This window comes from Protopterus annectens, chromosome 1.part1 (genome assembly GCF_019279795.1).
Source record: "Protopterus annectens isolate FY-2018-M chromosome 1.part1, PAN1.0, whole genome shotgun sequence".
Classification (NCBI taxonomy): domain Eukaryota; kingdom Metazoa; phylum Chordata; order Ceratodontiformes; family Protopteridae; genus Protopterus; species Protopterus annectens.
In genome coordinates, this window is record NC_056726.1 from 513,371,336 (window position 1) to 513,388,690 (window position 17,355).

The window sequence follows — 17,355 nt, forward strand, 5'->3', positions numbered from 1 at the left end:
CACCAGCAACCCTAAGTAAACAGGTGCTGGATGTCATTCTTGAAGCCAGAAGGCCTAGTACCAGGAAATCCTATGCGGAAAAGTGGAAAAGATATTTTTCTTGGATTCACTCTAAAGGAAAGGACACAGCTGTGCCCTCCTTACCTTTAATCCTGGATTACCTAGCAGAGCTATTCCACAGAGGCCTATCCTTCTCCATTAAGATTTATGCATCTGCCATTTGGGCTCATTACAATACTGACCCACCTCTATTTTCTCACCCTCTCATCAAACAGTTCCTGAGAGAGGCTAACAACTTAAGGTCCCCAAGGAGAGCACCCAACCCTGCTTGGGAACTTAATTTTGTACTGGAAAAGCTCACGCTTCCCCCTTTTGAACCTGCTGCTTCAGCAGAGTTAAAATTCCTCTCTTGGTAAACAGCCTTGTTTCTAGCCATTACTTCAGCTAGAAGAGTGTCTGAGCTGCAGGCACTGATTGCAGGGTTTCCCTCAGGACTAACCCGTCCTTTATGCCTAAGTCGGTGTCCAATGTGGCCCTAAACCAATCCATCCATTTTTCAACCTTCTTCCCTAATCCTCAGAATAAAAGGGAAAGGATCCTGTACTCTTTGGATGTGCACAGACAGCTCAGGTTCTACCTTGATAGGACTAAGCCTTTCAGAAAATCTGACCAGCTGCTAGTCAGCTTTGCAACAGGGTCAGAGGGCAAGACCATTTCTAAACAAACCATTTCCAAATGGATAGCGCACTGCATCCATTTCTGCTACAAGCACCATGGAAAACCAACCCCTCAGGTGGTCAGAAGACATTCCACTAGGGCTACTTCTACCTCTACAGCATTTCTCAGGGGAGTCCCTACCAGGGACATTCTGGAAGCTACAACCTGGAGTTCTGTACACACCTTCACCAAGCATTACCACTTACCTATCTTTTCCAAATCCAGGGCAGGATTTGATACAGCAGTCTTGCAGAGCCTACTAGCCAGCCCTAACTCTTCTTGACTGCCTCCACCCTTCCTCAGCTTTAGGAATCCCAAGTATGTTGACTGCAACAGTGAAACTTGAAGAACATAGTACAGTTGTGTACACTTACCATAAATGTAGATGTTCAAATGTATTCACCGTTGCAGTCCTGGTTCCCCTCCCTCCAGCCCCCTGTTTTTCTCTGTCTTTCTGTCTCTTCTCTCTATGGCTATTCCTAATGGTATTGGTATTTACTTTTTACTGTGGTGGTTTCCACACCATATAGTAGCTCCCTATTTGGGGCTCCTGACATTTGGGGCAAGAAAAACTGATGTAATGGTGTTGGCTGCCTGTTTTTATACCCCTGACAAGCTGACGTCATGGAAGAAGCGACATCATCCGACGCAGAAATACTAAGACTCTGGTATTCAGGCCAACTGAGGGCTGCCTGCAGGCAGATAACCCAAGTGTGATGACTGCAACAGTGAATACACCGGAACGTCCACATTTATGGTAAGTGTACACAACTGTACTTTTTACTTAGTTTCTTGCTGCTCTCCTTTTTTGTCTGCTCTCTCTGCTGCATAAGTTTTAGTCAATGCATTATCTGCTGCTAAAAAAAAAAAACGACACCTTCTCAGTTTTTGCTGCTTTCCTCTTTTTTTCTGTCACTGCTGCAAATGTTTAACAGCTGCATTCTCTGCTGCCACATCACCTGTTTCCATATCTCTCAACTGTACACATTTTCACAGAATGTCCAGATTTTTGCCTCATATTTTTTGTCTATTCCTCATAAACTTTTGGTTTTCTGTCAACTCATTGGCAAATCATTGAGAATTGAAGTCAGAAAATAATGACAGGCATTTGAGTTTCAGGCTTGATACACTTCAGGAAATGCACGCTGATTCAAAACCTGTTATTCTATCAACGTTCTGTGTTTGTAAGACCTATATTTAAAAACTATCCATATTTTTGGGCCTTAGTCCCCTCATTAATTATGGCTTTGCCCAGATTTCTTGCTCTAAGAGGTTGAGAGGTATGCCTGGTTCTTTTTCCACATTACCATCCTCAGCACTTCTGAAAAAGTCATCTCCCATATCATCCCATGAAGCAGCAGAACTGTCACCTAGATCATCCTGCTCAATTATTTTTAACAGAACATCATCTGCAAGCCCTCCTGACACCAGTTCTGCTATCTGCACCACTTCAACATGCTCACTTACTTCCTTGTGTATGGAGATAGCTAAACATTGCTCATTTGTAACATCCACCACATCGGAATCTTTGCTTACATTCTGAAGCACCATATTGAACAAAGTTTTCACCAGTTGTCACTTTCCACCTCCAAACTCTCCATAGTTTTTCTTTCCTCCTCCTCCATGCTACTGCTTCTCTTAGGCTTCTTCGTTACTGCTACAGGAGCCCTCTAATGCCATCAAGCACCTGCAAAGAGTAGAGGACGTTCCCCAATGCCCCCCGGCCAAATTTCCCCTAGTAATATAAATACCACCTCGGGTCAACCCTGAAAAGAGGCTACTAGCTGATTGGGACCAACCAGGTCAAAAAGGGCAATTATATAATGGTTATCATATGAAGACAGCTCCACTGTCACTAGTCAAACATACTAAACAGTGCAGATGTTGCAGATTGTAAAACATTAGCTCATTCTGTGGTGAGAGGGTAAAGACAAATGTGTGATTCTTTGCTGAAAATCTAAATGTGTGAAGCTAGGCTAAATTATAGGAAGTTTGAATCTATTCAAGAAAGTAAAGCACCATAACCTCTGCACATATAACCTGAACCTAAGGATGTTCTTTACAAAAGCTAAGAGATAAAGAGTCTGGTTGGATGGCAAGGCTGATATAAAAGAAAAGGTATATGTTGGCCTTGTGAAAAGTAATTATTTTCAACTGTTATTAAAACTGATGCAGGTAAGTAAAATAAAAATAAAAAGCTCAGGAGTCTAAAGTACTTTTGCCTATCTACCAATAAGTATGTGGGACTTCATGACAACAGTGAAAAACAGCACAACTGACATTAAGTGCAATCATATGACTAACTCCACTAATAAAAGTGTGTACATGAGAAACTTAATATTGAGACCAGACAGCATCAATGGGACCGGATGGTGTCCCCGGCTGTGTGCTACACGAGCTAAATGAGGAATTAAACCCGCACATAAGGCAGCTGTTTAATCTCAGCCTTACCACAGGATACGTGCCCAAGGAGTGGCATACGGCAACTGTGGTCCCACTCCACAAAGGCGGTGCCTCTACGGACCCTGGTAATTACCGTCCCATAAGCTTAACAAGTCTAGTCTGCAAAGCTATGGAGAGGATCATAATGGAGCTCATAAACAAAGATATAGGGGACTTGCAGACATTGGACCCGACCCAGTTTGGCTTCGTCAAGGGCAGATCATGCCTTTTGAACTTGGTCGACTTCTTCAAAACAGTCACCAAGGCCATTGATGAGGGAAAGGCAGTCCATACAGCCTACCTTGACCTTGCAAAGGCTTTCGACACAATACACTACTCGGGTATTGTAGAAAAACTTACCAGCTTAAATGTAAACCCATATGTCACAAGATGGGTTGCAAACTGGCTTAAGGACAGAACCCACAGGGTTAGAGTTGCTGGCGCTATGTCAGACTCCAAGCCGGTCACAAGTGGTGTCCCACAGGGCTCGGTCCTTGGCCCCTATTGTTCGGCATCTACTTCTCAGAAGTACAGGCCAACATGGGAGGACTTTGGCTGACAAAGTTTGCAGACGACTGCAAACTGGGCGCCATAGTGGAAAGTGCATCGGACACGGATATCCTTCAGAAGGGGCTCACGGAAACAGATAGCTGGTGCCAGAGCCATGGCCTGAAGTTAAACGCCAAAAAATGTATAGTCATACCCTTCGGGAAAAACAAGGTAACCCCAAGCTACCATATAGGTGGCAATCCACTAAACACAGAAGAGGTTATCAGGGACCTGGGGACCCAGGTTGACAGTGGCCTTTCTTTTGACACTCACGTTGCTAAAGTGGTTAGAAAGACCTTCTACATTGCCCACCTGATCATGAAGGGATTCACATCCAGATCTAGTGAGGTCATTGTTCCCCTGTACTCTTCACTTATCAGACCAATGATAGAGTACAATGCCCCATTCGGGATGTATCTCACCCGACATCTGCAGCAATTGGAGAGACCCCAAAAGTTCCTCACCAAAAGGATAAAGGGACTCCAAAATCTGTCATATGCTGCCAGATTGAAGAAACTCCAGCTCTATTCAGTCGCATACTGTCTGCTCAGAGGTGACATGTGCCTGACATACAAGGCCATGTCCAACCCGGAATTAATGGACATGCTCCACCTCAAAAAATCCAAATCCAACAAAACCACTAGAGCAAGTGACTTAAACCTTAGCACGGATATAAATAGGACGTGCTGGAGGGATAGATTTATCACTCAGAGACTCCCTGTGCTGTGGAATAAAATCCCGGTCCATGTGAGGCAGAGCACCTCGCTGGCTCTGTTCAAGAGAAATCTTGACCTGTGGATGGGAGATCGTAGGTTTACCCTGGGAATCATCTCTGTGTCACTGCTGGACAGAGGCACAACAAACTAATGGGTACAGTATTTTTTCATATAAGGGGTGGCGTAAGCCACAAAACTTTGGGCTAGGCTTATAAATGCCTTAGGGCAGATAGCCTAGTATAAACCTATGAACCTATGAACCTATGAACAAAAACAAAGCAACAGAATTAGCAACATTAACCAATGAGTGCATATAGACTATTATTAAATTCTTCTACAAATTACTGGAGGAAAGTTTTAAAACTTATGCGTGTTAGGAATACTAATGCTGACAAATTCACTGGAGATCAGACTGAGAAAATGCTGTTTCAGAAGGCAGTGTTACATATAAATGTAATAAATGTAGTAGTCAACTATTATGAGCCATTCTTTTAAGTCTGAATACAGATTTGATGGAGCAGTTTGTGTTCAGTCTTGGGTGCCAGCAAGTTTTAGGTGAATCTGTTTGTAATTATCTTGTCATTTCGAAACGTTTTATATAACCATTTTTTCATTCTCTTTAGATTTAAGTTAAGAGATACATACTGATGATTTACAAATGTGGAATATGTCTTGGGGATTAAATAATTTCTGAGTGAATACAGTAAGAAAAAGGGTCAGAGATTATGTGCAAAACAGTAATCCTCTGTCAAAGTGTGTTTAGGAAGTGCCATTCCTAACATATTCATACCCACAGCAATGATTTTAATGTTTCCTGTTTTAGGCCTGCAGAGCCAGTTCATTGACCTGCCTTGACCTTCATGCCTATAGTGCTGAAAGGCAGACCCCACACATCACTATTACTTCAGGTGTCACATTTGTGGTATCGACAGTTGCAATTAAACAGTTTAAATGTGAAAACAATATTTTAGATGAACAACTTAACTCTGTACTTGTGTTTAATGCCATTTCTATGAACTGCAACTTGTGAATACCTTATCTATTGACGATGTCCTTTTTCAGCTTGTTGTATCTGTCCATATATTTGCATTATATATGTATAGCCTCACACCATGTAAACTCAAGTTGAATTTTAGTTAATATGTCATTCTTCTGTATTAGGCATTGTAATAATATAATTTAACTTTAACCATGTTATGACAATATAGATCTTTTCTCCCCTGCCTCTCCCAGTAAACAAATGTCAAATAAATGTAATAAAATAAGCAAAAAGCTGCACCCCAAAATTAAACCCAACTACTAACACAATGGGTACCTACTTCCCTTCCCCCAAAACCAGACCTGTCAAAACCATGGGACAGCACTTTCCCACAATTTCTGTAGCCAGCCTGATTGAGATGGGTATCTTTAGACATGCTATCTAACAATCACCTATTCCTCAAACAGTGTAATGCAGTGTGTAAGAAATGTAAATATATAATACTGCTAAATGCCAAAATGTCACATATAGGCAGCACTGATACCAGGATCATCAGCAGTCCCCCCAAAACCCCTTTCCCACAGTCCACATAAAACACATAATCTATCATATGCTGAAGTTCTAAATCTAACCTAAACTACAAGGTCCCCAAAAATGCAATGATGACATTAAGCACCCTCAGAAACACTGCAAGTCTGCAAAGCTTATCAACTCATGCAGAACTAGGGGTCTCATAATCACGGATGTTAAGTCCGTAGAGCAGGCATCTACCCAACCATACTTCTTAACTAAACAGATTTTTGCAGAATGTCCAGATTTTTGCCTCAAATCTTTGGTCCATTTTTCCTAAAAATTTTGGTTTTCTGGCAAGTTAGTGGTAAACCATTAAAGACTGAAGTTAGAAAATAATGACATAAATTTGAGTTTCAGACTTCATACCCTTCAGAAAATTCATGCTAATGCAAACTCTGTTGTTCTATCAACTTTCTAAGTTTATGAGTAATATTTAAAAATTTACCCTATTTTTGGACCTTTGTCACACCTTTATTTATGGCTTTGTCCAGATTTCTTGCTCTAAGAAGTTGAGAGGTATGTACCCAACCAAATAGTCTAGTCATTGGTGACTCCACTGTAAGACAAACTGATGCACCACTCACTAGGCTGTGTAAGCAAAGGGTGACTGTCAGGTGCTTCTGTGATGCCAGAATCCATTATATCACACATGCACTGAAGTCCCTAAACAGCAGGTACCAGTATGACTCTGACATAGTATATGTGAGTGTAAATAACTTGAGATGTACCTCCCTGGACTATATGAAGAGAGACGTGATAGAGCTCTTGGACGTGTGTCCCAGGTAGGCATAAGCCTATGAGCCTAGCACTGAGCAGCATCCTACCTTCCCCGAGGATGATGCCTCAATATAAGCAAAAATAAGTGACATCAATAATTAGCTTACCTTTTGTGTAATTTGAAGAGGGTACAATATTTATCAGCCTGAGAAGATATGATAAATAGACAACAATGTTTCATCAGGCATGGTCTGCACTTGCCCCTCAAGGCTTTCAAATACTGGCTAAAACATTGTCCACCCCCACTGTGCCTTTTTCAGACAATGCAAACCAGATAAACCTATTAACATAATAAAATAAGCAAAGGAAAATATAAATGTGTTATGGATCAATGCCAGGAGTGTAAATAAAAACTCCACTCCCCACAAGCCTTCCTCACCTTGGAGGATGTAGACATCTGTTTAGTGACCAAGACATGGTTTAAATCAGTAGAGAGTAGTCCAGCTGTTCAGGGCTATAATGCCTTTCACACATTTAGACCTTGTACTACACAGGAAGGGAAAACAGGTGAAGGTGTCTCAATATTCATCCAAAAGAGACTAACATTTTCTGGTAAAGCAGAATTATTTTATGTCCAATTTACCATCACAAAAAAGTTCCTTACCATATTCTAACTAGCTGCAAAATATGCTCTGTGACCCAGAAAAGCCATAGCACCTATTTTTTCGAACTGGAGTCACTCAGAGTTAAACCCAATGACATCTTTCTGGATGACTTCAACTACCCACCTATTGACTGGGAAACATATATGACCACTATTGTGCAAACACAGAGATTCCTGGACTTTGTTAACATGAACACTCTGCACTAACTAGTCAGAGTAGCCACTAGGAGGAAATAACATCCTTGGCCTTGTCCTCACAAGTATGAAGGAACTATATTTCATTCCTTGTGTAACATCCTCACCTGTTAGGTCCGACCACAAAGCAGCCTCCTTTGAAATAAAACTAAAACCCAAGATCTCCGCTGTAACTGGAACTTTTAGAAACTTCTCTAAGGAAAATTCCTACTTTTAAGTGATACCCTGGCAAGTTTCAAATCCCTCCCAAAACTCAGAAAACTTTTCTTCTTATGCAGAAATGTACACTGCTAACTTATATCAGCATGTAAATAACTGCATAGAAGCAACTATCCACAGTAGAAACAAGAGCAGGGCAAACCCTAAAAAACAAACCTCCCTGGATGAACTACAATATCAATCAGCTTTATTACAAAAGGACGAAATGAATGGTCAAAAATAAGAAGTATAGTGCCCAGCACATTAGAAACCCCATCAGTATATGAACTGAACAACTCAGGAGTATAATTAAAACAACTAAGGCCAAATCTGAGGCTATAATAGCCACCCCAACCAAGCACAACCACAAGACGATCTTCAGCTATGTCTGTAATCTGAAAAGCATTACATAACAGTGCAGTGAGCTGATTGTGAATGACACCACCTATATTGAAGGTGAAGATCTAGCAAATCTGCTGGGTGATAAATTCAGCTCTAATTTCACCCCCTCCTCCATCACCCTTGAGCATCAAAAAAGAAATATCAGAAATCAATACACAACCAGCTATCACACAAGACCAAGTCCTGGAAGCTCTCCCAAATGTCAAAAATATTGCATCTATGGGTCCTGACAATTACCCTGGATGATTTCTGAATAGCATAATACCATGAATCATGACTTATCCGTGCCTCTAACAACATTGCTCAATGTCAGCCTCCAGCATGCATTCTGCAAATCAAATGAATGACAGCCATAGTCATACTCCTGTACAGGGGATGGCCAGCCACTCACCTGGGTAACTACAGACCCAGAAGCCTGATCAGCCTCAGATGTAAAGCTATAGAAAGACTTATCATTTAATTAATCAAAGGAGACGTAAGAACCTTCCAGACACTGGACCCATCCCAGTCTGCTTTTGTTGAAGGCAGTCATGCTTACATAACCTAGTTGACTTTTTTGAAAGAGTCATCAAAGCAACAGACAAAGGCAAGATAGTACACACAACCTACGTAAACCTGACCAAAGCTTTTGACACAATATGCCACTCAGGCATTTTAGAAAACCTGACTAAATTAGGAATAAACCCCTGTCACACTCTGGATTGTCAGCTGGCAGTAACACAGAACACAAGAAGTCAAGGTAGGGGAAAAGCTAGTTCCACAAAAACACCAGTCACTAGTGAAGTCTCACAGAGCTTAGTGCTGGGACTACTCCTGCTTTACATCTACTTCCCAGAAGTCCAAGCAAAGATCAGGGATGTTTGGTTGACCAAGATGACAGAAACTGGGAGCAGTCAATGAATTCCCATCCGCTGGGAAGATTCGTCCCAAACAAATAACTGGTCCAAGTTTCATGACTTTATATCTGTTGGTACTAAATTGTAATCCTGTTGCTATTTCCTGGGTTAGAATTTCCTTAAATTGGCATTAACTGTGCTCACATCATCTGTGGTATCAATGTGAAGTCCTGCTAACCCAGCAGGTGTAGCAACTTAGAATCCCTGTGAATACTAGGCTGAACATTGTAGGCCCTAATATGGATCCTTGAGAGAAACCCATCTCAGTGAGTAGGTGCGTTGAACTAACATCTTCAATAACAATTGACTATGATCTGTCTCTCAGCTAAGCATCAATCTAGTTAATTAAATAGAGATTAAATGTATTATGGATTGCAGAGTGTGGAAAGGAGTCAGAGGCTTTTTCAAGATCTAAATAAATTACTCCAGCTGATAACCAATTGCCCACTGCTAATGTTCTTTGATTATAAAACTCTATACGGTTTGGTAAGGTGGATCTTCCATTAATGAACCCATGTAGGAAGATATACATTAATTCTGCACTGTTTGCCTTGCTTTGTAACAAATTTAATATGCATCTCTCATAAAACTTGTCAGTTATAGAAGACAGACTTATGGGCCTAACATCAAGTTTACTATTTTTCTTAAGTACAGGAGTGACATTTGACATTTTCTAAATTCTTTGTACTGTACCTGTCTTTAATAAATTGTTAAAAGATGGTGTACAACTTTGGCACTATTTCACCATGATGTTTAGTCAACAGAATCCCTATAATTAAATCTGAACCATAGATATATTATTGACAATTGTTTACCAATTGTACAAGTATGTACAAGCACTGCTACTATGAGGTAAATAGCAAGCAGTTAGCATAACAAGCAATTAAATGACAAGCAAGCAAAGCATGACAGTTGGATTAGCACAGTTTATTTATCATGTAACTGATGAAGATTACAACTGGAGACAGGGTTTTTATACTCTCTTAAAAGAGACAAACTTGCCTTCTTAGACAAACATTGTGTCCTAATCTGGTCATGCAGTTATTTTCAAAAATGCTGCTGAGACAGTTTATTTCTGTAAAGGGTACACATGCAAGCATTTCTTGCTCAGCTTTATCATGACATCAATTATTTTTCTAATCTTTCTAATAAGAAAGACTATTCATTGTTACTACAGCAGAATTTAATATCTGTTTTGCTATTACTATTCAGTGATTAAGAATTAATGAAAGTTTGCAATATACAGTGTAATACAAGAGCTTAATAAAAAAGTAATTTCCTATAATCTTGTCTGCAGCACGTATATACAAGACACAGCATTTGTTCCTGACCTTCATTCTATAGACGACATATGAAGCAAATGCAATATACATTTTCTTATCCTTTGATGTTTGTAGATATATATATATATATATATATATATATATATATATATATATATATATATATGCATTTCACAGAATATGTGCTGACATTTTCTTTATTCTTTATGAGATAGAAAATTACTGATTAATGCATGTTAATGAAACTTATAATAGAATAGCCATTCCCTATTGTTGCAATGCATCAAATCATGTGTCAGAGTGTGACCCTTTGTTCCAGTCTGCTGAGACCTTTTCATGCTAATTTTATCCTAATAGCAGCCTGAGCTGACAGTTCTAAGAGCTACTGCGAAGTCTTATAGCTGGTTTACATCTGACTATGGAGGAGTTAATTTCAACTTAAATATTTATTCATATTGATAATTATGCTTTTTCAGAGACAGGAATTCTACATAAGCACTACCTTATCTTGGCTGATGCCCTTTTAGCCAGGCATTGCATTTCCTTGCAGCTTTTTATTGTTTTTGTTAATCTGCAATGTTTTCAGTCACTGATATTCATATAAAAGATTGTTCACACCTGTTGCTCAGTGAAGATTTTGCAAGCTAGTGTCTCAAATTTGTTTGAGATCCCATTGCTATAACACCGATTTAGAAATAAATTTTAAAGAAATTAATGGACAAGTGTCAGTGAATGAATGGGCATGTAAGGCTACTGTATTTCTACTTATTATGTCTTTAGTACTGTTGGTAATGTAGGCATTTACTTCATTGGCTATTGTATTTAAGTCATTTGCCATATATTCATTAGCCTGTATTGATATTGAGCTTATAACATATTTTGTTTGTGATACTAAGTTGACATATCTGTAATAAGTTTTATTTTGTTTGTGTCCTTCACTAGCTTTGCTTCATATTGTGTTTTACTAAGTTAAGGTTTGTTTGAAAAGCTTACTGATTTTTATTGGGTTTAGATTTGTTTCTTTGTGCAAAAGTATTTTTTATAAAAACAGAAAGGCCTTTTCTTCTTTGTATATAACTTTTGTAGGCCTCTACTCCACCTTTGGGAAAATGCCTTGATTTTGGAAAGGGCATTAGTGACTGCTGTAGTAGCTTAATTTGCCTATTGCAAAACATACTTTAATGTGGTATAACTGGAATCATATTTTTAATTTTATTTTTGGACCAGTCTGTGGACTTCAAAATCATCTTAACAGAAATATAGTCTATCAAGCCAAAGTTATATATTTTAAGTATTTTATTGTTAGTCCAATTTCTGTTGAGATCAAACGAGATTGTATTCTGGTCTGATATTCCCTATGCAGAAATAATATTTATATTCATTCAGTTAGTGGCCACTGTGCTGCATATGCTTTTACATCTGGAATTGGCCTTCATCAATTGATTTAAACTTAGGGAATAAAGAATGTCCAAGAGCTGATAAGAATAGTATCTTTGAAATCAAGTTTATTTTTAAAATTACCTAAGAGATGACAATGTTTAATAAGGTTCATCAATGGGACTTCTATATCTGATTATAATTCTAACTGTTTTATTCTTATTCATACCCTGAATATCCACTGCTCATGTTGCAAGATTGCTGTTCATAAAGATCAATTGGGAATTAAAGTGCTTATAAACCAATAAAAGTATGACCCTCCCTTGAAGGTGTCTCTTAAACATTTAAACTTGCTGTACCCTAAGAAAGTAGTGTTCCTTCACTTCTACACCTCTCCTATAACTATAAGAATAAAGTACTCCAACTTTGTTATTAAAATATATTTATTTCCAATATGGTAATAAATATTTAGATAATTATTAGATAGTCTGTTTCAGGGGACTGATTTTGTTTTTCCCTTTGCTGTCTAAAAAGGAATAATCTGATCAGATATTTTTCCTCCCACGAAACCTGTCCTGTAGTGAATTGGATAAAATCTGTCTTCACTATGCACACAGCAATCATAAAGACAATCTTCCTAATATGTAAATGAGTTTAATGGAATAAAATTAACAGAGGTGTCTTAGCTCAGTATTATAAAGGTGCAACATCATGAACTGGTAATCATTTCAATGAGTAGATGAAATGATTTCAGTTAATATAACCTCTATTTTGTTGAGTTCAGGTATTTCTAATAAATGTAAAAACAAATTTTTCATTTGATTACATGGTATGTCTTTTAGATCATTGGTACCTACATGAATTACAGTTGATTTGTATTTAATGTTAGAATGGAGGAGTTTAATAGCTGTGGTGTGTTGTGTAGAGAAGTTACTGTTATTCTAACTTTTTTCTAAATTGCTCAGTTTTCTATAAGTTAGCTCTAAAAATGAGTCTCCCAAGATGGAAATCCCATTACTTTCATTATGATTTAATAGTTTTTCCTTTTCTACAACCTACTATTTTCATAAATCATTTCATTTGTATGACAATTCCTAGACTTGTCTACAGGGCTAGACAGCAGTAATTCTTTTGCACTCATGTCTTTAGTTGTTACAGCAGTTGAGTTCTGGTTATCCTGAAACAGAACCATCTGCCATTTGAGTGATTCCCTGTTGACCCCCCCCCCCCACCCACCCACATGTCTTTGCAATTTTTTACTGGTGAAATCATTCCAATCATAAGGGTCAGTTCCATTATTAAAATTTCCACTATATTTCTTGGGGGTGAGTTAATAATAACTTAGGATATAAAGCTGAAGAGGGTGAATTATCTCTGAATGAACCTGCATCTTCTGGTTCAGTACTATTGACAGTAAATTCTCTGCTTTTATCTAAGCTGCATAGGTCAAGCTCATTCATAACTATTGAGGTATCATCCTAGGAAAATATAGATTCTTGGTTCAGAGATTCATTGTTCAAATCTATTATTGACTTTTGTATTTTTTGAGTTCTTATAGAATGTATTCCCTTTTTTCATTTTTTTTTTTTTGGATTTTGTGAAGAAATTTGACACTGTCATCTGTGCTAGCATGTCTGGCTGCAGTTTTTGTACATAATTTCGGATTAACATGTGTATTGTATGCCAGCATGACTAGCTATGATATTGTACATAAATTCTTACATGTTGATTTATAATCTGTTTGTGCAGAATGTTTTAAAGATGTGGACAGTGTCCTTTTACATTTCTAACTATGCATATTTGTGAAAAAGATTCTAAATGCAGACTGCCTCAGAATCAGCTGATCTGCAGATGATGTAATCAGAAAGTTGATAGTTGCTCTGTGTTACTGTCAGAGGGTAAAAGACAGGAAGGAATTTTGGTAAACAGATGTTGGTTGATTTTCAAAATATGAAATGAAAATTAGAACTGGAACAGTTGTGACAGTTAAGCTAGTCTATAAAATAGCCTGCTGAAGACAGTTGAAGTCAGTTGTTGTCAATTAACAGCCAGTTGCAGTAGCAGTTGCAATTAACAGTTGTACTGTTAAGTGGATACCCAGAAGGACTCACCAAGAACTGTAAGCCTGCATTTGCTCTGTTGTAATAATTTAGTTTAGATCAAGGAAAGTGTTCTTTAGACAGATAGGAAAATCATAACTAATCAGTTAGAGTTTGTCTGAATGCTGGATTACTATCCTTCAGTATTGATTTTATTTTCCTGGTGATTGAGTTCTGTTTATTTATTGAAATTAATATTTTATATTTTTAATCATTTTCCTCATTATTAAATATTTTTATTAACTTACAATTGTGGCTGTTCAATCAGTGTTTTCTTTAGTGATTTGAGAGTGCTTATCCCTGCTTGGATAATGTCCTGGGCCACTCAGAAAGCCTGACTGCTTCAGGTCATTTGCTATAATTTGTTTTAATATCTAATTTTAATAATTGGACACCCCTTTAAAAGGGCATGTAGGGTCTCTGATTGGTGGCAGCATGTTACCATATTATTTTGGGGAAATGGCACAGCGGGAAATCTGTGTCAGGCTTTCCTAGAAGTGTTTAGATATGTTAGATTTAAATTTTCTTTGAGTGTGAGTGTATTAGAGGTCTTAAACTGGGACACATCGTTCTTAAGTGTGTAATAAGGAGTTACATTTGAGGTGGACAGGAGTATATAGTCCAGTCCCAGGTTATAGAGCGTGTTCCTGTTTCTTAGGGGAAATTGTGAAATTTTAGTCCTGTTTAAGTGACAGTCCATATTGGAGTCAGTAGTGAGGGCTGAAGCTCCTTAGTTACTGACCAAGGATAGTAAGGGAAATCACATTATTGTTGGTACTCCAGTGGGGTAATATCTGGATGTCACAGAGTTCATATCTTTATTATCAATATTTATGCCTCTGTTTCAAAGTATTTTATTCTTTCTCATAGTTCCTACATTTTTTTCTCATAGAGAGCAGCATCAGAAATCAGAGGCAGATCATGGTCAAATGGGGCCCTAGGCAAGATAATGGATTGGGCCCCCCATACACCCCCCACCGTAGCCATTACAGTGTCCCATTACTTGGTTATTTCTCCCCATTACCATAAACACTATTCAAACCTTTCATTGTGCAATACTGCTTTCTGATTTCTTCTACAATGGTTATTTGGATTTAATTTAAAACTTTTATTTCAAATTTTATAGCACAAACACTGATAGACATTTGCTAAAGCAATACAGTCTAACAATGGAAACAGACTTAGCATTAAACATCTCTGCCCTTGAAACTCACACTGATTGAAACAACACTGAAAACCACATTCAAAGAAAATGCATCTGGCCAGGAGCAGGTTATGTTTACCTTTGGGCTGTTTTCAAATCATAGACTCCTTGCACACAATTTTAGGTCCATGCATATGCGCATGTGTTCTTTGATTCACCTTCCTGATTGTTAAATTATATTCCTTATACAATACAGCTCCCCTAGCTATTGCATGTTTTAAATGTGTAATTTTGAACATTTTTCCAGTAAGCAATGAAACAAAATGTGAAAAATAATAATGACAAAACTGCCCATTCCAGAACATTTCAACAATAAAGTCTACTCAAACTTCTGTTATTACAATCCACCAATATCAGACAATATGTACAATCTCTGCAGAAGTAAAAGTCATCTGAATAATTCCACATTAAAGAGATCTGTAACTAATGAAGAGGTTGCTGCTAGCAAACAATTTTATATTTCTGTGTTTTATCTACAAATTCAGTGTCTGCTGCCCTTGAAGAATAAATTGCCTATGTTACATTAAAAAATGGTAAGCTGGTAATATTGCAGTAGGGAATGGATGGCAAACTGACAATAGATTCACAATTAATAGGCATCTCATCCAAAGGAGGACATACTCAGGACTGTAGTTCCTCGCCCCCTTAAGGTACAAGACAGTATCAGCAAACCATCTACATGCTGCGGGAGTAGAACCCATAGCCTTCTGCATCAGAAACAAGTATGGTACCTGCTGTGCTACTAACAAAGCTTTAAAATTCCTTAACAGAATAGTGATACCATTTGCTAAACAACACTTGCACTTTCCAAGAAGACTTAGCATGAGCAGCAATAAATTTCTGTTCCTGGAAAAATGCACTTGACACTCAACTCCACTACTCATGCTGACTGCAATATGCCAGCATGTTATTCTCTTCCACTCCTTTCTTTATCCCAGCCACTCATAATTTCCTGTCTAGTTCAGTATGGTATTATTAATACATTCAAGCCAATAAAGTCAGAATTTATTAGCAACAGCCATGATATGATGTTTTGCCATTTTTTATTTTGTCAATAGAGCATAAATGCATCATCTCACAATTCTCTGAAACATTTGTCTTATGAAAAGCTATAAAATCCATTACGTGATGGGTGGATCCCAAATAAGATATATACCTTTGCATGTTACCACTGAGCAAGTTAAACATTGTATATTTTTGAATTTCATTCAAGCTAGTATATGGATTTTGCCATTCAAATAAACGGCCATGTTTTTGGAGGCTGTCACTCCAAGTTACTGTAAACCTTCAGAATGTATATTGGTGAATCGAGTTGTTTATTTTCTGGAGTTGTTTTTCTCATGGAAGACATAAAACACATATGAGGGCAAAAGTCTATTTTATTATAACCAACTAACCTGGAGATGAGAATGATGAGGATCTTCTATATTAATTACTGTCTTGAACTCAGTTTCAGTAGAGTAACAAGTACAATTTGGTGTTGTTAACATGTGTTTTCTCATCTGTCTGATGTTTTACATGGAAATAAATTCTTATTCTTCACAGCATTTCAAGCTATGACATTTATAAAAATGGTGGCAGCTTAGATGGCTAGCACAGAGGTACACATGTTACTGTTGTTGCTCAAAGTGGTTCATTAGTCAGTGTTTTTGCCCGGTGGTTCTTAGTTAGTTCTGCTTCATTTCCAAGTTGGAATGCCTTTTGTGTCAAGTCAAAATATTCTTCTTTGTCTGGTTAGCTTTCTACTGTGTGCTTTAATTTCTTCCCATATCCAAAAGACATGAACGTTAATGAGTACAAAATCATGCAAACTACTCATAGGTGTAAGTGTGTCTGTGTGTGTATGTGTGTATATGTTTTGTATGAACTGGCACACACAGAACTGCTTCTGTGTTCTGGCTGCTTACAGCCCTCAATAGAATAATATGGGTATCAGAAAGTGATTGTATAAACAAATGACAGATTATTACAATTTATACAAAAATATGCATGAAAACATATACATTAAGAATGTAGGCATTATTTGTTTGCTTATTTTATTTATTTATTTATTTGTTAGCTGAGTATCTGAACTGTTCCAGGAACCTTTTCAGCCATGCCTTGAGCCAAGTACATTACGATAGCTGACAATAGTAAAAAAAGTTTTGTTGCTTTACAGAACAATTTATAAATACAGAAAAGATGCTGCCATAATCATGCCAGATGGCAAAAGTAAAAAGACAGAAATGCTTGCATGACAATGAAATACACCGGTGAGTACATCAGTAGTAGGAGAGAGGGGGGTCGCTTTCTCTTTTTTTCAAGATAGTTGTCAGATATCCTCCCTGAATTTTGAAAGTTGTTC

General features: G+C 37.8%; 1 protein-coding gene across 3 annotated transcripts in view; it reads left to right on the forward strand.

Annotated features, from left to right (window-relative positions):
* PDE7B (phosphodiesterase 7B) overlaps positions 1 to 17,355 on the forward strand; it is a 2,106,446-nt gene that overhangs the window by 1,431,574 nt on the left and 657,517 nt on the right. The window lies entirely within an intron of this gene.